Consider the following 19,947-nt stretch of genomic DNA (forward strand, 5'->3'; position numbering starts at 1 on the left):
GGCCTCCAACAGAATGGGCGGGAACTGGTTTTAATAGAAAGCGTTTGTGGTTAGGAAGCCGCACTCCCTGGCAGGCAACTATTCAGAGTACGTTCTGTGTAAGGAAATATCCGCTTCTCGTCCGGCTGAATCTTGGCTCTGTAGTAGTACAGGTGAACTCAAGAAGCAGTAAGGATTTTAAAACCACGACAGTTTTGAGTTTGGCTCAGTGCTGCAAAAGGTCAGAGCCAACTGGCTGCTTGTTCCAAAGCCGCTGGGCTCGTCCGGGATTTGAACCCGGGACCTCTCGCACCCAAAGCGAGAATCATACCCCTAGACCAACGAGCCTCGTCGAAAGCAAGTCTTTCGGGAGGGCGCCACAAATTCATTGAAGTTCACCTCAAAGACGGAACCCGACCTGAAAGAAACCACTTGAAGTCATTTTACAGATCAAACGCGAAGCTTGGCATACAAGGCCCAGTGGCCTAATGGATAAGGCATCAGCCTCCGGAGCTGGAGATTGTGGGTTCAAGTCCCACCTGGGTCGAATTAATGGGCTACATTTAACATTGCTGTTCGACAAATTCAAGGATGGTTTGTTAAAAGAAAGCCTTTAGCCATGATGACAGCAAGATCTGAATTAGCGTAGAACCAGACAAACTTCTGATAGCTGTGTTGGGTTTTTGTGTGCGTCACTCTGTTCTGATCTGTCCTGCCCGTGCATCTGCCCTACCAGAGCGACAAGTATACCTGTGCTCAGCGTTTCTGCCAAAGAGCGGTAATTCAATTAAGAGCGATATAAAATAGTTTGTATCCCACTACGACAGCTACAGGCCTGCAAACACTTTAATTTGGCCGATGCATGTGACGTCAAGTACTATGTGGCTTGCAATAAATGGCAAGATATGAAGTGGCTGATAGAGAAAAGCAGCAACAGCAAACAGACTCAGAGAATCCTTGAACTCACACTAAAGGTGAGAGGGCTCGTCCGGGATTTGAACCCGGGACCTCTCGCACCCTAAGCGAGAATCATACCCCTAGACCAACGAGCCTAACGGATCAGGCCTCGGACTATTTTTTTCCAGAGTGGTTTACAAGTTCTAGTTCTATTATTTTTTTAATATTTTACCCTTTTCTCTAGTTTTAGGCCTAATAACATCTGGAAAAGGCACTACCGATGAAAACTAACCTTGGGACTAATTTGGGTCCATCTGCATTCATGAATGTTGACTAATGTACACTGTCACTTTTCTAAATAAAGAAATTCTGGGCTGAGTTATAGTACAGATGAACACAAGCAGCAGCAAGGATTTCAAGACCACAACAGTTTTGAGTTCAGCTCAGTGCTGCAACGAAATGATCCAAATGGCTGCTTGTTCTGAAACTGCTGGGCTCGTCCGGGATTTGAACCCGGGACCTCTCGCACCCGAAGCGAGAATCATACCCCTAGACCAACGAGCCTCGTCGAAAGCAAGTCTTTCGGGAGGGCGCCACAAATTCATTGAAGTTCACCTCAAAGACGGAACCCGACCTGAAAGAAACCATTTGAAGTCATTTTACAGATCAAACGCAAAGCTTGGCTGACAAGGCCCAGTGGCCTAATGGATAAGGCATCAGCCTCCGGAGCTGGAGATTGTGGGTTCAAGTCCCACCTGGGTCGAATTAATGGGCTACATTTAAGATTGCCGTTTGACAAATTCAAGGATGGTTTGTTAAAAGCAAGCCTTTAGCCATGCTGACGGCAAGATCTGAATTAGCGTAGAACCGACAAACTTCTGATAGCTGTTTTAGGTTTTTGTGTGCGTCACTCTGTTCTGATCTGTCCTGCCCGTGCATCTGCCCTACCAGAGCAACAAGTATACCTGTGCTCAGCGTTTCTGCCAAAGAGCGGTAATTCAATTAAGAGCGATATAAAATAGTTTGTATCCCACTACAACAGCTACAGGCCTGCAAACACTTCAATTTGGCCGATGCATGTGACGTCAAGTACTATGTGGCTTGCAATAAATGGCAAGATATGAAGTGGCTGATAGAGAAAAGCAGCAACAGAAAACAGAGTCAGAGAATACTTGAACTCACACTAAAGGTGAGAGGGCTCGTCCGGGATTTGAACCCGGGACCTCTCGCACCCTAAGCGAGAATCATACCCCTAGACCAACGAGCCTGACGGATCAGGTCTCGGACAATTTTTTTTCCAGAGTGGTTTACAAGTTCTAGTTCTATTATTTTTGTAATGTTTTACCCTTTTCTCTAGTTTTAGGCCTAATAACATCTGGCAAAGGCACTACCGATGAAAACTAACCTTGGGACTAATTTGGGTCCATCTGCATTCATGAATGTTGACTAATGTACACTGTCACTTTTCTAAATAAAGAAATTCTGGGCTGAGTTATAGTACAGATGAACTCAAGCAGCAGCAAGGATTTCAAGACCACAACAGTTTTGAGTTCAGCTCAGTGCTGCAACGAAATGAGCCAAATGGCTGCTTGTTCTGAAACTGCTGGGCTCGTCCGGGATTTGAACCCGGGACCTCTCGCACCCGAAGCGAGAATCATACCCCTAGACCAACGAGCCTGATTAATGAACGTTTGGGCTACTTGCACACACTTGTACAGTCACTGAACGCTGGCCTTTAACAGAATGGACAGGCACTAGTTTTAATACAAAACATTTGTCGTTAGGGAGCCGTACTCCCTGGCAGGCAGCGATTGTGAGGACGTTCTGTGAAGGAAATAAACACTTGTCACCTGGCTGACTTTTGGCTAAATTGGAGTACAGATGAAGACAAGCAGCCTTAAGGATTTCAAAAGCACAGAAGTTTTGATTTAGGTTCAGTGCTCCAAAGGAGGGAGCCAACAGGCTGCTCCTGCGGAGACTGCTGGCCTCATCCGTGATTTGAACCCTGGACCTCTCGCACCCACAGCGAGAATCATATACCCCTAGACCAACGAGCCAGGCTGATGAAGGGAAGGGCTACTTGCATACACTTGTAAAGTCACCAAACGCCGGCCTCCAACAGAATGGGCGGGAACTGGTTTTAATAGAAAGCGTTTGTGGTTAGGAAGCCGCACTCCCTGGCAGGCAACTATTCAGAGTACGTTCTGTGTAAGGAAATATCCACTTCTCGTCCGGCTGAATCTTGGCTCTGTAGTAGTACAGGTGAACTCAAGAAGCAGTAAGGATTTTAAAACCACGACAGTTTTGAGTTTGGCTCAGTGCTGCAAAAGGTCAGAGCCAACTGGCTGCTTGTTCCAAAGCCGCTGGGCTCATCCGGGATTAGAACCCGGGACCTCTCGCACCCAAAGCGAGAATCATACCCCTAGACCAACGAGCCTCGTCGAAAGCAAGTCTTTCGGGAGGGCGCCACAAATTCATTGAAGTTCACCTCAAAGACGGAACCCGACCTGAAAGAAACCACTTGAAGTAATTTTACAGATCAAACGCGAAGCTTGGCATACAAGGCCCAGTGGCCTAATGGATAAGGCATCAGCCTCCGGAGCTGGAGATTGTGGGTTCAAGTCCCACCTGGGTCGAATTAATGGGCTACATTTAAGATTGCTGTTCGACAAATTCAAGGATGGTTTGTTAAAAGCAAGCCTTTAGCCATGATGACAGCAAGATCTGAATTAGCGTAGAACCAGACAAACTTCTGATAGCTGTGTTGGGTTTTTGTGTGCGTCACTCTGTTCTGATCTGTCCTGCCCGTGCATCTGCCCTACCAGAGCAACAAGTATACCTGTGCTCAGCGTTTCTGCCAAAGAGCGGTAATTCAATTAAGAGCGATATAAAATAGTTTGTATCCCACTACGACAGCTACAGGCCTGCAAACACTTTAATTTGGCCGATGCATGTGACGTCAAGTACTATGTGGCTTGCAATAAATGGCAAGATATATAGTGGCTGATAGAGAAAAGCAGCAACAGCAAACAGACTCAGAGAATCCTTGAACTCACACTAAAGGTGAGAGGGCTCGTCCGGGATTTGAACCCGGGATCTCTCGCACCCTAAGCGAGAATCATACCCCTAGACCAACGAGCCTAACGGATCAGGCCTCGGACTATTTTTTTCCAGAGTGGTTTACAAGTTCTAGTTCTATTATTTTTGTAATATTTTACCCTTTTCTCTAGTTTTAGGCCTAATAACATCTGGAAAAGACACTACCGATGAAAACTAACCTTGGGACTAATTTGGGTCCATCTGCATTCATGAATGTTGACTAATGTACACTGTCACTTTTCTAAATAAAGAAATTCTGGGCTGAGTTATAGTACAGATGAACACAAGCAGCAGCAAGGATTTCAAGACCACAACAGTTTTGAGTTCAGCTCAGTGCTGCAACGAAATGAGCCAAATGGCTGCTTGTTCTGAAACTGCTGGGCTCGTCCGGGATTTGAACCCGGGACCTCTCGCACCCGAAGCGAGAATCATACCGCTAGACCAACGAGCCTCGTCGAAAGCAAGTCTTTCCGGAGGGCGCCACAAATTCATTGAAGTTCACCTCAAAGACGGAACCCGACCTGAAAGAAACCATTTGAAGTCATTTTACAGATCAAACGCAAAGCTTGGCTGACAAGGCCCAGTGGCCTAATGGATAAGGCATCAGCCTCCGGAGCTGGAGATTGTGGGTTCAAGTCCCACCTGGGTCGAATTAATGGGCTACATTTAAGATTGCCGTTTGACAAATTCAAGGATGGTTTGTTAAAAGCAAGCCTTTAGCCATGATGACAGCAAGATCTGAATTAGCGTAGAACCGACAAACTTCTGATAGCTGTTTTAGGTTTTTGTGTGCGTCACTCTGTTCTGATCTGTCCTGCCCGTGCATCTGCCCTACCAGAGCAACAAGTATACCTGTGCTCAGCGTTTCTGCCAAAGAGCGGTAATTCAATTAAGAGCGATATAAAATAGTTTGTATCCCACTACGACAGCTACAGGCCTGCAAACACTTCAATTTGGCCGATGCATGTGACGTCAAGTACTATGTGGCTTGCAATAAATGGCAAGATATGAAGTGGCTGATAGAGAAAAGCAGCAACAGCAAAGAGAGTCAGAGAATCCTTGAACTCACACTAAAGGTGAGAGGGCTCGTCCGGGATTTGAACCCGGGACCTCTCGCACCCTAAGCGAGAATCATACCCCTAGACCAACGAGCCTGACGGATCAGGTCTCGGACAATTTTTTTCCAGAGTGGTTTACAAGTTCTAGTTCTATTATTTTTGTAATGTTTTACCCTTTTCTCTAGTTTTAGGCCTAATAACATCTGGCAAAGGCACTACCGATGAAAACTAACCTTGGGACTAATTTGGGTCCATCTGCATTCATGAATGTTGACTAATGTACACTGTCACTTTTCTAAATAAAGAAATTCTGGGCTGAGTTATAGTACAGATGAACACAAGCAGCAGCAAGGATTTCAAGACCACAACAGTTTTGAGTTCAGCTCAGTGCTGCAACGAAATGAGCCAAATGGCTGCTTGTTCTGAAACTGCTGGGATCGTCCGGGATTTGAACCCGGGACCTCTCGCACCCGAAGCGAGAATCATACCCCTAGACCAACGAGCCTGATTAATGAACATTTGGGCTACTTGCACACACTTGTACAGTCACTGAACGCTGGCCTTTAACAGAATGGACAGGCACTAGTTTTAATACAAAACGTTTGTCGTTAGGGAGCCGTACTCCCTGGCAGGCAGCGATTGTGAGGACGTTCTGTGAAGGAAATAAACACTTGTCACCTGGCTGACTTTTGGCTAAATTGGAGTACAGATGAAGACAAGCAGCCTTAAGGATTTCAAAAGCACAGAAGTTTTGATTTAGGTTCAGTGCTCCAAAGGAGGGAGCCAACAGGCTGCTCCTGCGGAGACTGCTGGCCTCATCCGTGATTTGAACCCTGGACCTCTCGCACCCACAGCGAGAATCATATACCCCTAGACCAACGAACCTGGCTGATGAAGGGAAGGGCTACTTGCATACACTTGTAAAGTCACCAAACGCCGGCCTCCAACAGAATGGGCGGGAACTGGTTTTAATAGAAAGCGTTTGTGGTTAGGAAGCCGCACTCCCTGGCAGGCAACTATTCAGAGTACGTTCTGTGTAAGGAAATATCCGCTTCTCGTCCGGCTGAATCTTGGCTCTGTAGTAGTACAGGTGAACTCAAGAAGCAGTAAGGATTTTAAAACCACGACAGTTTTGAGTTTGGCTCAGTGCTGCAAAAGGTCAGAGCCAACTGGCTGCTTGTTCCAAAGCCGCTGGGCTCGTCCGGGATTTGAACCCGGGACCTCTCGCACCCAAAGCGAGAATCATACCCCTAGACCAACGAGCCTCGTCGAAAGCAAGTCTTTCGGGAGGGCGCCACAAATTCATTGAAATTCACCTCAAAGACGGAAACCGACCTGAAAGAAACCACTTGAAGTAATTTTACAGATCAAACGCGAAGCTTGGGATACAAGGCCCAGTGGCCTAATGGATAAGGCATCAGCCTCCGGAGCTGGAGATTGTGGGTTCAAGTCCCACCTGGGTCGAATTAATGGGCTACATTAAAGATTGCCGTTCGACAAATTCATGGATGGTTTGTTAAAAGCAAGCCTTTAGCCATGATGACAGCAAGATCTGAATTAGCGTAGAACCAGACAAACTTCTGATAGCTGTGTTGGGTTTTTGTGTGCGTCACTCTGTTCTGATCTGTCCTGCCCGTGCATCTGCCCTACCAGAGCAACAAGTATACCTGTGCTCAGCGTTTCTGCCAAAGAGCGGTAATTCAATTAAGAGCGATATAAAATAGTTTGTATCCCACTACGACAACTACAGGCCTGCAAACACTTTAATTTGGCCGATGCATGTGACGTCAAGTACTATGTGGCTTGCAATAAATGGCAAGATATATAGTGGCTGATAGAGAAAAGCAGCAACAGCAAACAGACTCAGAGAATCCTTGAACTCACACTAAAGGTGAGAGGGCTCGTCCGGGATTTGAACCCGGGATCTCTCGCACCCTAAGCGAGAATCATACCCCTAGACCAACGAGCCTAACGGATCAGGCCTCGGACTATTTTTTTCCAGAGTGGTTTACAAGTTCTAGTTCTATTATTTTTGTAATATTTTACCCTTTTCTCTAGTTTTAGGCCTAATAACATCTGGAAAAGGCACTACCGATGAAAACTAACCTTGGGACTAATTTGGGTCCATCTGCATTCATGAATGTTGACTAATGTACACTGTCACTTTTCTAAATAAAGAAATTCTGGGCTGAGTTATAGTACAGATGAACACAAGCAGCAGCAAGGATTTCAAGACCACAACAGTTTTGAGTTCAGCTCAGTGCTGCAACGAAATGATCCAAATGGCTGCTTGTTCTGAAACTGCTGGGCTCGTCCGGGATTTGAACCCGGGACCTCTCGCACCCGAAGCGAGAATCATACCCCTAGACCAACGAGCCTCGTCGAAAGCAAGTCTTTCGGGAGGGCGCCACAAATTCATTGAAGTTCACCTCAAAGACGGAACCCGACCTGAAAGAAACCATTTGAAGTCATTTTACAGATCAAACGCAAAGCTTGGCTGACAAGGCCCAGTGGCCTAATGGATAAGGCATCAGCCTCCGGAGCTGGAGATTGTGGGTTCAAGTCCCACCTGGGTCGAATTAATGGGCTACATTTAAGATTGCCGTTTGACAAATTCAAGGATGGTTTGTTAAAAGCAAGCCTTTAGCCATGCTGACGGCAAGATCTGAATTAGCGTAGAACCGACAAACTTCTGATAGCTGTTTTAGGTTTTTGTGTGCGTCACTCTGTTCTGATCTGTCCTGCCCGTGCATCTGCCCTACCAGAGCAACAAGTATACCTGTGCTCAGCGTTTCTGCCAAAGAGCGGTAATTCAATTAAGAGCGATATAAAATAGTTTGTATCCCACTACGACAGCTACAGGCCTGCAAACACTTCAATTTGGCCGATGCATGTGACGTCAAGTACTATGTGGCTTGCAATAAATGGCAAGATATGAAGTGGCTGATAGAGAAAAGCAGCAACAGAAAACAGAGTCAGAGAATACTTGAACTCACACTAAAGGTGAGAGGGCTCGTCCGGGATTTGAACCCGGGACCTCTCGCACCCTAAGCGAGAATCATACCCCTAGACCAACGAGCCTGACGGATCAGGTCTCGGACAATTTTTTTTCCAGAGTGGTTTACAAGTTCTAGTTCTATTATTTTTGTAATGTTTTACCCTTTTCTCTAGTTTTAGGCCTAATAACATCTGGCAAAGGCACTACCGATGAAAACTAACCTTGGGACTAATTTGGGTCCATCTGCATTCATGAATGTTGACTAATGTACACTGTCACTTTTCTAAATAAAGAAATTCTGGGCTGAGTTATAGTACAGATGAACTCAAGCAGCAGCAAGGATTTCAAGACCACAACAGTTTTGAGTTCAGCTCAGTGCTGCAACGAAATGAGCCAAATGGCTGCTTGTTCTGAAACTGCTGGGCTCGTCCGGGATTTGAACCCGGGACCTCTCGCACCCGAAGCGAGAATCATACCCCTAGACCAACGAGCCTGATTAATGAACGTTTGGGCTACTTGCACACACTTGTACAGTCACTGAACGCTGGCCTTTAACAGAATGGACAGGCACTAGTTTTAATACAAAACATTTGTCGTTAGGGAGCCGTACTCCCTGGCAGGCAGCGATTGTGAGGACGTTCTGTGAAGGAAATAAACACTTGTCACCTGGCTGACTTTTGGCTAAATTGGAGTACAGATGAAGACAAGCAGCCTTAAGGATTTCAAAAGCACAGAAGTTTTGATTTAGGTTCAGTGCTCCAAAGGAGGGAGCCAACAGGCTGCTCCTGCGGAGACTGCTGGCCTCATCCGTGATTTGAACCCTGGACCTCTCGCACCCACAGCGAGAATCATATACCCCTAGACCAACGAGCCAGGCTGATGAAGGGAAGGGCTACTTGCATACACTTGTAAAGTCACCAAACGCCGGCCTCCAACAGAATGGGCGGGAACTGGTTTTAATAGAAAGCGTTTGTGGTTAGGAAGCCGCACTCCCTGGCAGGCAACTATTCAGAGTACGTTCTGTGTAAGGAAATATCCACTTCTCGTCCGGCTGAATCTTGGCTCTGTAGTAGTACAGGTGAACTCAAGAAGCAGTAAGGATTTTAAAACCACGACAGTTTTGAGTTTGGCTCAGTGCTGCAAAAGGTCAGAGCCAACTGGCTGCTTGTTCCAAAGCCGCTGGGCTCATCCGGGATTAGAACCCGGGACCTCTCGCACCCAAAGCGAGAATCATACCCCTAGACCAACGAGCCTCGTCGAAAGCAAGTCTTTCGGGAGGGCGCCACAAATTCATTGAAGTTCACCTCAAAGACGGAACCCGACCTGAAAGAAACCACTTGAAGTAATTTTACAGATCAAACGCGAAGCTTGGCATACAAGGCCCAGTGGCCTAATGGATAAGGCATCAGCCTCCGGAGCTGGAGATTGTGGGTTCAAGTCCCACCTGGGTCGAATTAATGGGCTACATTTAAGATTGCTGTTCGACAAATTCAAGGATGGTTTGTTAAAAGCAAGCCTTTAGCCATGATGACAGCAAGATCTGAATTAGCGTAGAACCAGACAAACTTCTGATAGCTGTGTTGGGTTTTTGTGTGCGTCACTCTGTTCTGATCTGTCCTGCCCGTGCATCTGCCCTACCAGAGCAACAAGTATACCTGTGCTCAGCGTTTCTGCCAAAGAGCGGTAATTCAATTAAGAGCGATATAAAATAGTTTGTATCCCACTACGACAGCTACAGGCCTGCAAACACTTTAATTTGGCCGATGCATGTGACGTCAAGTACTATGTGGCTTGCAATAAATGGCAAGATATGAAGTGGCTGATAGAGAAAAGCAGCAACAGCAAACAGACTCAGAGAATCCTTGAACTCACACTAAAGGTGAGAGGGCTCGTCCGGGATTTGAACCCGGGACCTCTCGCACCCTAAGCGAGAATCATACCCCTAGACCAACGAGCCTGACGGACCAGGTCTCGGACAATTTTTTTCCAGAGTGGTTTACAAGTTCTAGTTCTTTTATTTTTGTAATGTTTTACCCTTTTCTCTAGTTTTAGGCCTAATAACATCTGGCAAAGGCACTACCGATGAAAACTAACCTTGGGACTAATTTGGGTCCATCTGCATTCATGAATGTTGACTAATGTACACTGTCACTTTTCTAAATAAAGAAATTCTGGGCTGAGTTATAGTACAGATGAACACAAGCAGCAGCAAGGATTTCAAGACCACAACAGTTTTGAGTTCAGCTCAGTGCTGCAACGAAATGAGCCAAATGGCTGCTTGTTCTGAAACTGCTGGGCTCGTCCGGGATTTGAACCCGGGACCTCTCGCACCCGAAGCGAGAATCATACCGCTAGACCAACGAGCCTCGTCGAAAGCAAGTCTTTCCGGAGGGCGCCACAAATTCATTGAAGTTCACCTCAAAGACGGAACCCGACCTGAAAGAAACCATTTGAAGTCATTTTACAGATCAAACGCAAAGCTTGGCTGACAAGGCCCAGTGGCCTAATGGATAAGGCATCAGCCTCCGGAGCTGGAGATTGTGGGTTCAAGTCCCACCTGGGTCGAATTAATGGGCTACATTTAAGATTGCCGTTTGACAAATTCAAGGATGGTTTGTTAAAAGCAAGCCTTTAGCCATGATGACAGCAAGATCTGAATTAGCGTAGAACCGACAAACTTCTGATAGCTGTTTTAGGTTTTTGTGTGCGTCACTCTGTTCTGATCTGTCCTGCCCGTGCATCTGCCCTACCAGAGCAACAAGAATACCTGTGCTCAGCGTTTCTGCCAAAGAGCGGTAATTCAATTAAGAGCGATATAAAATAGTTTGTATCCCACTACGACAGCTACAGGCCTGCAAACACTTCAATTTGGCCGATGCATGTGACGTCAAGTACTATGTGGCTTGCAATAAATGGCAAGATATGAAGTGGCTGATAGAGAAAAGCAGCAACAGCAAACAGAGTCAGAGAATCCTTGAACTCACACTAAAGGTGAGAGGGCTCGTCCGGGATTTGAACCCGGGACCTCTCGCACCCTAAGCGAGAATCATACCCCTAGACCAACGAGCCTGACGGATCAGGTCTCGGACAATTTTTTTCCAGAGTGGTTTACAAGTTCTAGTTCTATTATTTTTGTAATGTTTTACCCTTTTCTCTAGTTTTAGGCCTAATAACATCTGGCAAAGGCACTACCGATGAAAACTAACCTTGGGACTAATTTGGGTCCATCTGCATTCATGAATGTTGACTAATGTACACTGTCACTTTTCTAAATAAAGAAATTCTGGGCTGAGTTATAGTACAGATGAACACAAGCAGCAGCAAGGATTTCAAGACCACAACAGTTTTGAGTTCAGCTCAGTGCTGCAACGAAATGAGCCAAATGGCTGCTTGTTCTGAAACTGCTGGGATCGTCCGGGATTTGAACCCGGGACCTCTCGCACCCGAAGCGAGAATCATACCCCTAGACCAACGAGCCTGATTAATGAACGTTTGGGCTACTTGCACACACTTGTACAGTCACTGAACGCTGGCCTTTAACAGAATGGACAGGCACTAGTTTTAATACAAAACGTTTGTCGTTAGGGAGCCGTACTCCCTGGCAGGCAGCGATTGTGAGGACGTTCTGTGAAGGAAATAAACACTTGTCACCTGGCTGACTTTTGGCTAAATTGGAGTACAGATGAAGACAAGCAGCCTTAAGGATTTCAAAAGCACAGAAGTTTTGATTTAGGTTCAGTGCTCCAAAGGAGGGAGCCAACAGGCTGCTCCTGCGGAGACTGCTGGCCTCATCCGTGATTTGAACCCTGGACCTCTCGCACCCACAGCGAGAATCATATACCCCTAGACCAACGAACCTGGCTGATGAAGGGAAGGGCTACTTGCATACACTTGTAAAGTCACCAAACGCCGGCCTCCAACAGAATGGGCGGGAACTGGTTTTAATAGAAAGCGTTTGTGGTTAGGAAGCCGCACTCCCTAGCAGGCAACTATTCAGAGTACGTTCTGTGTAAGGAAATATCCGCTTCTCGTCCGGCTGAATCTTGGCTCTGTAGTAGTACAGGTGAACTCAAGAAGCAGTAAGGATTTTAAAACCACGACAGTTTTGAGTTTGGCTCAGTGCTGCAAAAGGTCAGAGCCAACTGGCTGCTTGTTCCAAAGCCGCTGGGCTCGTCCGGGATTTGAACCCGGGACCTCTCGCACCCAAAGCGAGAATCATACCCCTAGACCAACGAGCCTCGTCGAAAGCAAGTCTTTCGGGAGGGCGCCACAAATTCATTGAAATTCACCTCAAAGACGGAACCCGACCTGAAAGAAACCACTTGAAGTAATTTTACAGATCAAACGCGAAGCTTGGCATACAAGGCCCAGTGGCCTAATGGATAAGGCATCAGCCTCCGGAGCTGGAGATTGTGGGTTCAAGTCCCACCTGGGTCGAATTAATGGGCTACATTAAAGATTGCCGTTCGACAAATTCATGGATGGTTTGTTAAAAGCAAGCCTTTAGCCATGATGACAGCAAGATCTGAATTAGCGTAGAACCAGACAAACTTCTGATAGCTGTGTTGGGTTTTTGTGTGCGTCACTCTGTTCTGATCTGTCCTGCCCGTGCATCTGCCCTACCAGAGCAACAAGTATACCTGTGCTCAGCGTTTCTGCCAAAGAGCGGTAATTCAATTAAGAGCGATATAAAATAGTTTGTATCCCACTACGACAACTACAGGCCTGCAAACACTTTAATTTGGCCGATGCATGTGACGTCAAGTACTATGTGGCTTGCAATAAATGGCAAGATATATAGTGGCTGATAGAGAAAAGCAGCAACAGCAAACAGACTCAGAGAATCCTTGAACTCACACTAAAGGTGAGAGGGCTCGTCCGGGATTTGAACCCGGGATCTCTCGCACCCTAAGCGAGAATCATACCCCTAGACCAACGAGCCTAACGGATCAGGCCTCGGACTATTTTTTTCCAGAGTGGTTTACAAGTTCTAGTTCTATTATTTTTGTAATATTTTACCCTTTTCTCTAGTTTTAGGCCTAATAACATCTGGAAAAGACACTACCGATGAAAACTAACCTTGGGACTAATTTGGGTCCATCTGCATTCATGAATGTTGACTAATGTACACTGTCACTTTTCTAAATAAAGAAATTCTGGGCTGAGTTATAGTACAGATGAACACAAGCAGCAGCAAGGATTTCAAGACCACAACAGTTTTGAGTTCAGCTCAGTGCTGCAACGAAATGAGCCAAATGGCTGCTTGTTCTGAAACTGCTGGGCTCGTCCAGATTTGAACCCGGGACCTCTCGCACCCGAAGCGAGAATCATACCCCTAGACCAACGAGCCTCGTCGAAAGCAAGTCTTTCGGGAGGGCGCCACAAATTCATTGAAGTTCACCTCAAAGACGGAACCCGACCTGAAAGAAACCATTTGAAGTCATTTTACAGATCAAACGCAAAGCTTGGCTGACAAGGCCCAGTGGCCTAATGGATAAGGCATCAGCCTCCGGAGCTGGAGATTGTGGGTTCAAGTCCCACCTGGGTCGAATTAATGGGCTACATTCAAGATTGCCGTTTGACAAATTCAAGGATGGTTTGTTAAAAGCAAGCCTTTAGCCATGATGACAGCAAGATCTGAATTAGCGTAGAACCAGACAAACTTCTGATAGCTGTGTTGGGTTTTTGTGTGCGTCACTCTGTTCTGATCTGTCCTGCCCGTGCATCTGGCCTACCAGAGCAACAAGTATACCTGTGCTCAGCGTTTCTGCCAAAGAGCGGTAATTCAATTAAGAGCGATATAAAATAGTTTGTATCCCACTACGACAGCTACAGGCCTGCAAACACTTTAATTTGGCCGATGCATGTGACGTCAAGTACTATGTGGCTTGCAATAAATGGCAAGATATGAAGTGGCTGATAGAGAAAAGCAGCAACAGCAAACAGACTCAGAGAATCCTTGAACTCACACTAAAGGTGAGAGGGCTCGTCCGGGATTTGAACCCGGGACCTCTCGCACCCTAAGCGAGAATCATACCCCTAGACCAACGAGCCTGACGGATCAGGTCTCGGACAATTTTTTTCCAGAGTGGTTTACAAGTTCTAGTTCTATTATTTTTGTAATGTTTTACCCTTTTCTCTAGTTTTAGGCCTAATAACATCTAGCAAAGGCACTACCGATGAAAACTAACCTTGGGACTAATTTGGGTCCATCTGCATTCATGAATGTTGACTAATGTACACTGTCACTTTTCTAAATAAAGAAATTCTGGGCTGAGTTATAGTACAGATGAACACAAGCAGCAGCAACGATTTCAAGACCACAACAGTTTTGAGTTCAGCTCAGTGCTGCAACGAAATGAGCCAAATGGCTGCTTGTTCTGAAACTGCTGGGCTCGTCCGGGATTTGAACCCGGGACCTCTCGCACCCGAAGCGAGAATCATACCCCTAGACCAACGAGCCTCGTCGAAAGCAAGTCTTTCCGGAGGGCGCCACAAATTCATTGAAGTTCACCTCAAAGACGGAACCCGACCTGAAAGAAACCATTTGAAGTCATTTTACAGATCAAACGCAAAGCTTGGCTGACAAGGCCCAGTGGCCTAATGGATAAGGCATCAGCCTCCGGAGCTGGAGATTGTGGGTTCAAGTCCCACCTGGGTCGAATTAATGGGCTACATTTAAGATTGCCGTTTGACAAATTCAAGGATGGTTTGTTAAAAGCAAGCCTTTAGCCATGATGACAGCAAGATCTGAATTAGCGTAGAACCGACAAACTTCTGATAGCTGTTTTAGGTTTTTGTGTGCGTCACTCTGTTCTGATCTGTCCTGCCCGTGCATCTGCCCTACCAGAGCAACAAGTATACCTGTGCTCAGCGTTTCTGCCAAAGAGCGGTAATTCAATTAAGAGCGATATAAAATAGTTTGTATCCCACTACGACAGCTACAGGCCTGCAAACACTTCAATTTGGCCGATGCATGTGACGTCAAGTACTATGTGGCTTGCAATAAATGGCAAGATATGAAGTGGCTGATAGAGAAAAGCAGCAACAGCAAACAGAGTCAGAGAATCCTTGAACTCACACTAAAGGTGAGAGGGCTCGTCCGGGATTTGAACCCGGGACCTCTCACACCCTAAGCGAGAATCATACCCCTAGACCAACGAGCCTGACGGATCAGGTCTCGGACAATTTTTTTCCAGAGTGGTTTACAAGTTCTAGTTCTATTATTTTTGTAATGTTTTACCCTTTTCTCTAGTTTTAGGCCTAATAACATCTGGAAAAGGCACTACCGATGAAAACTAACCTTGGGACTAATTTGGGTCCATCTGCATTCATGAATGTTGACTAATGTACACTGTCACTTTTCTAAATAAAGAAATTCTGGGCTGAGTTATAGTACAGATGAACACAAGCAGCAGCAAGGATTTCAAGACCACAACAGTTTTGAGTTCAGCTCAGTGCTGCAACAAAATGAGCCAAATGGCTGCTTGTTCTGAAACTGCTGGGCTCGTCCGGGATTTGAACCCGGGACCTCTCGCACCCGAAGCGAGAATCATACCCCTAGACCAACGAGCCTGATTAATGAACGTTTGGGCTACTTGCACACACTTGTACAGTCACTGAACGCTGGCCTTTAACAGAATGGGCAGGCACTAGTTTTAATACAAAACGTTTGTCGTTAGGGAGCCGTACTCCCTGGCAGGCAGCGATTGTGAGGACGTTCTGTGAAGGAAAAAACACTTGTCACCTGGCTGACTTTTGGCTAAATTGGAGTACAGATGAAGACAAGCAGCCTTAAGGATTTCAAAAGCACAGAAGTTTTGATTTAGGTTCAGTGCTCCAAAGGAGGGAGCCAACAGGCTGCTCCTGCGGAGACTGCTGGCCTCATCCGTGATTTGAACCCTGGACCTCTCGCACCCACAGCGAGAATCATATACCCCTAGACCAACGAGCCTGGCTGATGAAGGGAAGGGCTACTTGCATACACTTGTAATGTCACCAAACGCCGGCCTCCAACAGAATGGGCGGGAACTGGTTTTAATAGAAAGCGTTTGTGGTTAGGAAGCCGCACTCCCTGGCAGGCAACTATTCAGAGTACGTTCTGTGTAAGGAAATATCCACTTCTCGTCCGGCTGAATCTTGGCTCTGTAGTAGTACAGGTGAACTCAAGAAGCAGTAAGGATTTTAAAACCACGACAGTTTTGAGTTTGGCTCAGTGCTGCAAAAGGTCAGAGCCAACTGGCTGCTTGTTCCAAAGCCGCTGGGCTCGTCCGGGATTTAAACCCGGGACCTCTCGCACCCAAAGCGAGAATCATACCCCTAGACCAACGAGCCTCGTCAAAAGCAAGTCTTTCGGGAGGGCGCCACAAATTCATTGAAGTTCACCTCAAAGACGGAACCCGACCTGAAAGAAACCACTTGAAGTCATTTTACAGATCAAACGCGAAGCATGGCATACAAGGCCCAGTGGCCTAATGGATAAGGCATCAGCCTCCGGAGCTGGAGATTGTGGGTTCAAGTCCCACCTGGGTCGAATTAATGGGCTACTTTTAAGATTGCTGTTCGACAAATTCAAGGATGGTTTGTTCAAAGCAAGCCTTTAGCCATGATGACAGCAAGATCTGAATTAGCGTAGAACCAGACAAACTTCTGATAGCTGTGTTGGGTTTTTGTGTGCGTCACTCTGTTCTGATCTGTCCTGCCCGTGCATCTGCCCTACCAGAGCAACAAGTATACCTGTGCTCAGCGTTTCTGCCAAAGAGCGGTAATTCAATTAAGAGCGATATAAAATAGTTTGTATCCCACTACGACAGCTACAGGCCTGCAAACACTTTAATTTGGCCGATGCATGTGACGTCAAGTAGTATGTGGCTTGCAATAAATGGCAAGATATGAAGTGGCTGATAGAGAAAAGCAGCAACAGCAAACAGACTCAGAGAATCCTTGAACTCACACTAAAGGTGAGAGGGCTCGTCCGGGATTTGAACCCGGGACCTCTCGCACCCTAAGCGAGAATCATACCCCTGGACCAACGAGCCTGACGGATCAGGCCTCGGACTATTTTTTTCCAGAGTGGTTTACAAGTTCTAGTTCTATTATTTTTGTAATATTTTACCCTTTTCTCTAGTTTTAGGCCTAATAACATCTGGAAAAGGCACTACCGATGAAAACTAACCTTGGGACTAATTTGGGTCCATCTGCATTCATGAATGTTGACTAATGTACTCTGTCACTTTTTTAAATAAAGAAATTCTGGGCTGAGTTATAGTACAGATGAACACAAGCAGCAGCAAGGATTTCAAGACCACAACAGTTTTGAGTTCAGCTCAGTGCTGCAACGAAATGAGCCAAATGGCTGCTTGTTCTGAAACTGCTGGGCTCGTCCGGGATTTGAACCCGGGACCTCTCGCACCCGAAGCGAGAATCATACCCCTAGACCAACGAGCCTCGTCGAAAGCAAGTCTTTCGGGAGGGCGCCACAAATTCATTGAAGTTCACCTCAAAGACGGAACCCGACCTGAAAGAAACCATTTGAAGTCATTTTACAGATCAAACGCAAAGCTTGGCTGACAAGGCCCAGTGGCCTAATGGATAAGGCATCAGCCTCCGGAGCTGGAGATTGTGGGTTCAAGTCCCACCTGGGTCGAATTAATGGGCTACATTTAAGATTGCCAATTGACAAATTCAAGGATGGTTTGTTAAAAGCAAGCCTTTAGCCATGCTGACAGCAAGATCTGAATTAGCGTAGAACCGACAAACTTCTGATAGCTGTTTTAGGTTTTTGTGTGCGTCACTCTGTTCTGATCTGTCCTGCCCGTGCATCTGCCCTACCAGAGCAACAAGTATACCTGTGCTCAGCGTTTCTGCCAAAGAGCGGTAATTCAATTAAGAGCGATATAAAATAGTTTGTATCCCACTACGACAGCTACAGGCCTGCAAACACTTCAATTTGGCCGATGCATGTGACGTCAAGTACTATGTGGCTTGCAATAAATGGCAAGATATGAAGTGGCTGATAGAGAAAAGCAGCAACAGCAAACAGAGTCAGAGAATCCTTGAACTCACACTAAAGGTGAGAGGGCTCGTCCGGGATTTGAACCCGGGACCTCTCGCACCCTAAGCGAGAATCATACCCCTAGACCAACGAGCCTGACGGATCAGGTCTCGGACAATTTTTGTTCCAGAGTGGTTTACAAGTTCTAGTTCTATTATTTTTGTAATGTTTTACCCTTTTCTCTAGTTTTAGGCCTAATAACATCTGGCAAAGGCACTACCGATGAAAACTAACCTTGGGACTAATTTGGGTCCATCTGCATTCATGAATGTTGACTAATGTACACTGTCACTTTTCTAAATAAAGAAATTCTGGGCTGAGTTATAGTACAGATGAACTCAAGCAGCAGCAAGGATTTCAAGACCACAACAGTTTTGAGTTCAGCTCAGTGCTGCAACGAAATGAGCCAAATGGCTGCTTGTTCTGAAACTGCTGGGCTCGTCCGGGATTTGAACCCGGGACCTCTCGCACCCGAAGCGAGAATCATACCCCTAGACCAACGAGCCTGATTAATGAACGTTTGGGCTACTTGCACACACTTGTACAGTCACTGAACGCTGGCCTTTAACAGAATGGACAGGCACTAGTTTTAATACAAAACGTTTGTCGTTAGGGAGCCGTACTCCCTGGCAGGCAGCGATTGTGAGGACGTTCTGTGAAGGAAATAAACACTTGTCACCTGGCTGACTTTTGGCTAAATTGGAGTACAGATGAAGACAAGCAGCCTTAAGGATTTCAAAAGCACAGAAGTTTTGATTTAGGTTCAGTGCTCCAAAGGAGGGAGCCAACAGGCTGCTCCTGCGGAGACTGCTGGCCTCATCCGTGATTTGAACCCTGGACCTCTCGCACCCACAGCGAGAATCATATACCCCTAGACCAACGAGCCTGGCTGATGAAGGGAAGGGCTACTTGCATACACTTGTAAAGTCACCAAACGCCGGCCTCCAACAGAATGGGCGGGAACTGGTTTTAATAGAAAGCGTTTGTGGTTAGGAAGCCGCACTCCCTGGCAGGCAACTATTCTGAGTATACGTTCTGTGTAAGGAAATATCCACTTCTCGTCCGGCTGAATCTTGGCTCTGTAGTAGTACAGGTGAACTCAAGAAGCAGTAAGGATTTTAAAACCACGACAGTTTTGAGTTTGGCTCAGTGCTGCAAAAGGTCAGAGCCAACTGGGTGCTTGTTCCAAAGCCGCTGGGCTCGTCCGGGATTTGAACCCGGGACCTCTCGCACCCAAAGCGAGAATCATACCCCTAGACCAACGAGCCTCGTCGAAAGCAAGTCTTTCGGGAGGGCGCCACAAATTCATTGAAGTTCACCTCAAAGACGGAACCCGACCTGAAAGAAACCACTTGAAGTCATTTTACAGATCAAACGCGAAGCTTGGCATACAAGGCCCAGTGGCCTAATGGATAAGGCATCAGCCTCCGGAGCTGGAGATTGTGGGTTCAAGTCCCACCTGGGTCGAATTAATGGGCTACATTTAAGATTGCTGTTCGACAAATTCAAGGATGGTTTGTTAAAAGCAAGCCTTTAGCCATGATGACAGCAAGATCTGAATTAGCGTAGAACCAGACAAACTTCTGATAGCTGTATTGGGTTTTTGTGTGCGTCACTCTGTTCTGATCTGTCCTGCCCGTGCATCTGCCCTACCAGAGCAACAAGTATACCTGTGCTCAGCGTTTCTGCCAAAGAGCGGTAATTCAATTAAGAGCGATATAAAAAAGGTTTGTATCCCACTACGACAGCTACAGGCCTGCAAACACTTCAATTTGGCCGATGCATGTGACGTCAAGTACTATGTGGCTTGCAATAAATGGCAAGATATGAAGTGGCTGATAGAGAAAAGCAGCAACAGCAAA

General features: G+C 46.4%; 1 protein-coding gene and 41 non-coding genes across 42 annotated transcripts in view; 15 read left to right on the top strand and 27 right to left on the bottom strand.

The window, feature by feature from the left end:
* The window catches only part of LOC148971945 (uncharacterized), a 443,851-nt gene that overhangs the window by 391,297 nt on the left and 32,607 nt on the right, over positions 1–19,947 (top strand). The window lies entirely within an intron of this gene.
* Positions 256–327, bottom strand: trnap-ugg (transfer RNA proline (anticodon UGG)). Its single transcript has one exon. It is a non-coding gene; the product is annotated as a tRNA-Pro (tRNA).
* Positions 454–526, top strand: trnar-ccg (transfer RNA arginine (anticodon CCG)). Its single transcript has one exon. It is a non-coding gene; the product is annotated as a tRNA-Arg (tRNA).
* Positions 960–1,031, bottom strand: trnap-agg (transfer RNA proline (anticodon AGG)). The gene has a single exon. It is a non-coding gene; the product is annotated as a tRNA-Pro (tRNA).
* trnap-cgg (transfer RNA proline (anticodon CGG)) lies at positions 1,369–1,440 on the bottom strand. Its single transcript has one exon. It is a non-coding gene; the product is annotated as a tRNA-Pro (tRNA).
* trnar-ccg (transfer RNA arginine (anticodon CCG)) lies at positions 1,567–1,639 on the top strand. The gene has a single exon. It is a non-coding gene; the product is annotated as a tRNA-Arg (tRNA).
* Positions 2,072–2,143, bottom strand: trnap-agg (transfer RNA proline (anticodon AGG)). Its single transcript has one exon. It is a non-coding gene; the product is annotated as a tRNA-Pro (tRNA).
* Positions 2,482–2,553, bottom strand: trnap-cgg (transfer RNA proline (anticodon CGG)). The gene has a single exon. It is a non-coding gene; the product is annotated as a tRNA-Pro (tRNA).
* Positions 3,242–3,313, bottom strand: trnap-ugg (transfer RNA proline (anticodon UGG)). The gene has a single exon. It is a non-coding gene; the product is annotated as a tRNA-Pro (tRNA).
* On the top strand, positions 3,440–3,512 carry trnar-ccg (transfer RNA arginine (anticodon CCG)). The gene has a single exon. It is a non-coding gene; the product is annotated as a tRNA-Arg (tRNA).
* trnap-cgg (transfer RNA proline (anticodon CGG)) lies at positions 4,355–4,426 on the bottom strand. The gene has a single exon. It is a non-coding gene; the product is annotated as a tRNA-Pro (tRNA).
* On the top strand, positions 4,553–4,625 carry trnar-ccg (transfer RNA arginine (anticodon CCG)). Its single transcript has one exon. It is a non-coding gene; the product is annotated as a tRNA-Arg (tRNA).
* trnap-agg (transfer RNA proline (anticodon AGG)) lies at positions 5,058–5,129 on the bottom strand. Its single transcript has one exon. It is a non-coding gene; the product is annotated as a tRNA-Pro (tRNA).
* trnap-cgg (transfer RNA proline (anticodon CGG)) lies at positions 5,467–5,538 on the bottom strand. The gene has a single exon. It is a non-coding gene; the product is annotated as a tRNA-Pro (tRNA).
* On the bottom strand, positions 6,227–6,298 carry trnap-ugg (transfer RNA proline (anticodon UGG)). The gene has a single exon. It is a non-coding gene; the product is annotated as a tRNA-Pro (tRNA).
* Positions 6,425–6,497, top strand: trnar-ccg (transfer RNA arginine (anticodon CCG)). The gene has a single exon. It is a non-coding gene; the product is annotated as a tRNA-Arg (tRNA).
* Positions 7,340–7,411, bottom strand: trnap-cgg (transfer RNA proline (anticodon CGG)). Its single transcript has one exon. It is a non-coding gene; the product is annotated as a tRNA-Pro (tRNA).
* On the top strand, positions 7,538–7,610 carry trnar-ccg (transfer RNA arginine (anticodon CCG)). Its single transcript has one exon. It is a non-coding gene; the product is annotated as a tRNA-Arg (tRNA).
* On the bottom strand, positions 8,043–8,114 carry trnap-agg (transfer RNA proline (anticodon AGG)). Its single transcript has one exon. It is a non-coding gene; the product is annotated as a tRNA-Pro (tRNA).
* On the bottom strand, positions 8,453–8,524 carry trnap-cgg (transfer RNA proline (anticodon CGG)). The gene has a single exon. It is a non-coding gene; the product is annotated as a tRNA-Pro (tRNA).
* On the bottom strand, positions 9,213–9,284 carry trnap-ugg (transfer RNA proline (anticodon UGG)). The gene has a single exon. It is a non-coding gene; the product is annotated as a tRNA-Pro (tRNA).
* On the top strand, positions 9,411–9,483 carry trnar-ccg (transfer RNA arginine (anticodon CCG)). The gene has a single exon. It is a non-coding gene; the product is annotated as a tRNA-Arg (tRNA).
* On the bottom strand, positions 9,917–9,988 carry trnap-agg (transfer RNA proline (anticodon AGG)). Its single transcript has one exon. It is a non-coding gene; the product is annotated as a tRNA-Pro (tRNA).
* Positions 10,326–10,397, bottom strand: trnap-cgg (transfer RNA proline (anticodon CGG)). Its single transcript has one exon. It is a non-coding gene; the product is annotated as a tRNA-Pro (tRNA).
* trnar-ccg (transfer RNA arginine (anticodon CCG)) lies at positions 10,524–10,596 on the top strand. Its single transcript has one exon. It is a non-coding gene; the product is annotated as a tRNA-Arg (tRNA).
* trnap-agg (transfer RNA proline (anticodon AGG)) lies at positions 11,029–11,100 on the bottom strand. The gene has a single exon. It is a non-coding gene; the product is annotated as a tRNA-Pro (tRNA).
* On the bottom strand, positions 11,438–11,509 carry trnap-cgg (transfer RNA proline (anticodon CGG)). The gene has a single exon. It is a non-coding gene; the product is annotated as a tRNA-Pro (tRNA).
* Positions 12,198–12,269, bottom strand: trnap-ugg (transfer RNA proline (anticodon UGG)). Its single transcript has one exon. It is a non-coding gene; the product is annotated as a tRNA-Pro (tRNA).
* trnar-ccg (transfer RNA arginine (anticodon CCG)) lies at positions 12,396–12,468 on the top strand. Its single transcript has one exon. It is a non-coding gene; the product is annotated as a tRNA-Arg (tRNA).
* trnar-ccg (transfer RNA arginine (anticodon CCG)) lies at positions 13,508–13,580 on the top strand. Its single transcript has one exon. It is a non-coding gene; the product is annotated as a tRNA-Arg (tRNA).
* Positions 14,014–14,085, bottom strand: trnap-agg (transfer RNA proline (anticodon AGG)). The gene has a single exon. It is a non-coding gene; the product is annotated as a tRNA-Pro (tRNA).
* trnap-cgg (transfer RNA proline (anticodon CGG)) lies at positions 14,423–14,494 on the bottom strand. Its single transcript has one exon. It is a non-coding gene; the product is annotated as a tRNA-Pro (tRNA).
* trnar-ccg (transfer RNA arginine (anticodon CCG)) lies at positions 14,621–14,693 on the top strand. Its single transcript has one exon. It is a non-coding gene; the product is annotated as a tRNA-Arg (tRNA).
* Positions 15,535–15,606, bottom strand: trnap-cgg (transfer RNA proline (anticodon CGG)). The gene has a single exon. It is a non-coding gene; the product is annotated as a tRNA-Pro (tRNA).
* Positions 16,294–16,365, bottom strand: trnap-ugg (transfer RNA proline (anticodon UGG)). Its single transcript has one exon. It is a non-coding gene; the product is annotated as a tRNA-Pro (tRNA).
* On the top strand, positions 16,492–16,564 carry trnar-ccg (transfer RNA arginine (anticodon CCG)). The gene has a single exon. It is a non-coding gene; the product is annotated as a tRNA-Arg (tRNA).
* Positions 17,407–17,478, bottom strand: trnap-cgg (transfer RNA proline (anticodon CGG)). The gene has a single exon. It is a non-coding gene; the product is annotated as a tRNA-Pro (tRNA).
* On the top strand, positions 17,605–17,677 carry trnar-ccg (transfer RNA arginine (anticodon CCG)). Its single transcript has one exon. It is a non-coding gene; the product is annotated as a tRNA-Arg (tRNA).
* On the bottom strand, positions 18,110–18,181 carry trnap-agg (transfer RNA proline (anticodon AGG)). The gene has a single exon. It is a non-coding gene; the product is annotated as a tRNA-Pro (tRNA).
* trnap-cgg (transfer RNA proline (anticodon CGG)) lies at positions 18,520–18,591 on the bottom strand. Its single transcript has one exon. It is a non-coding gene; the product is annotated as a tRNA-Pro (tRNA).
* On the bottom strand, positions 19,282–19,353 carry trnap-ugg (transfer RNA proline (anticodon UGG)). Its single transcript has one exon. It is a non-coding gene; the product is annotated as a tRNA-Pro (tRNA).
* On the top strand, positions 19,480–19,552 carry trnar-ccg (transfer RNA arginine (anticodon CCG)). The gene has a single exon. It is a non-coding gene; the product is annotated as a tRNA-Arg (tRNA).

Source organism: Pimephales promelas, chromosome 16 (genome assembly GCF_988280905.1).
Source record: "Pimephales promelas chromosome 16, fPimPro1.hap1.1, whole genome shotgun sequence".
Classification (NCBI taxonomy): domain Eukaryota; kingdom Metazoa; phylum Chordata; class Actinopteri; order Cypriniformes; family Leuciscidae; genus Pimephales; species Pimephales promelas.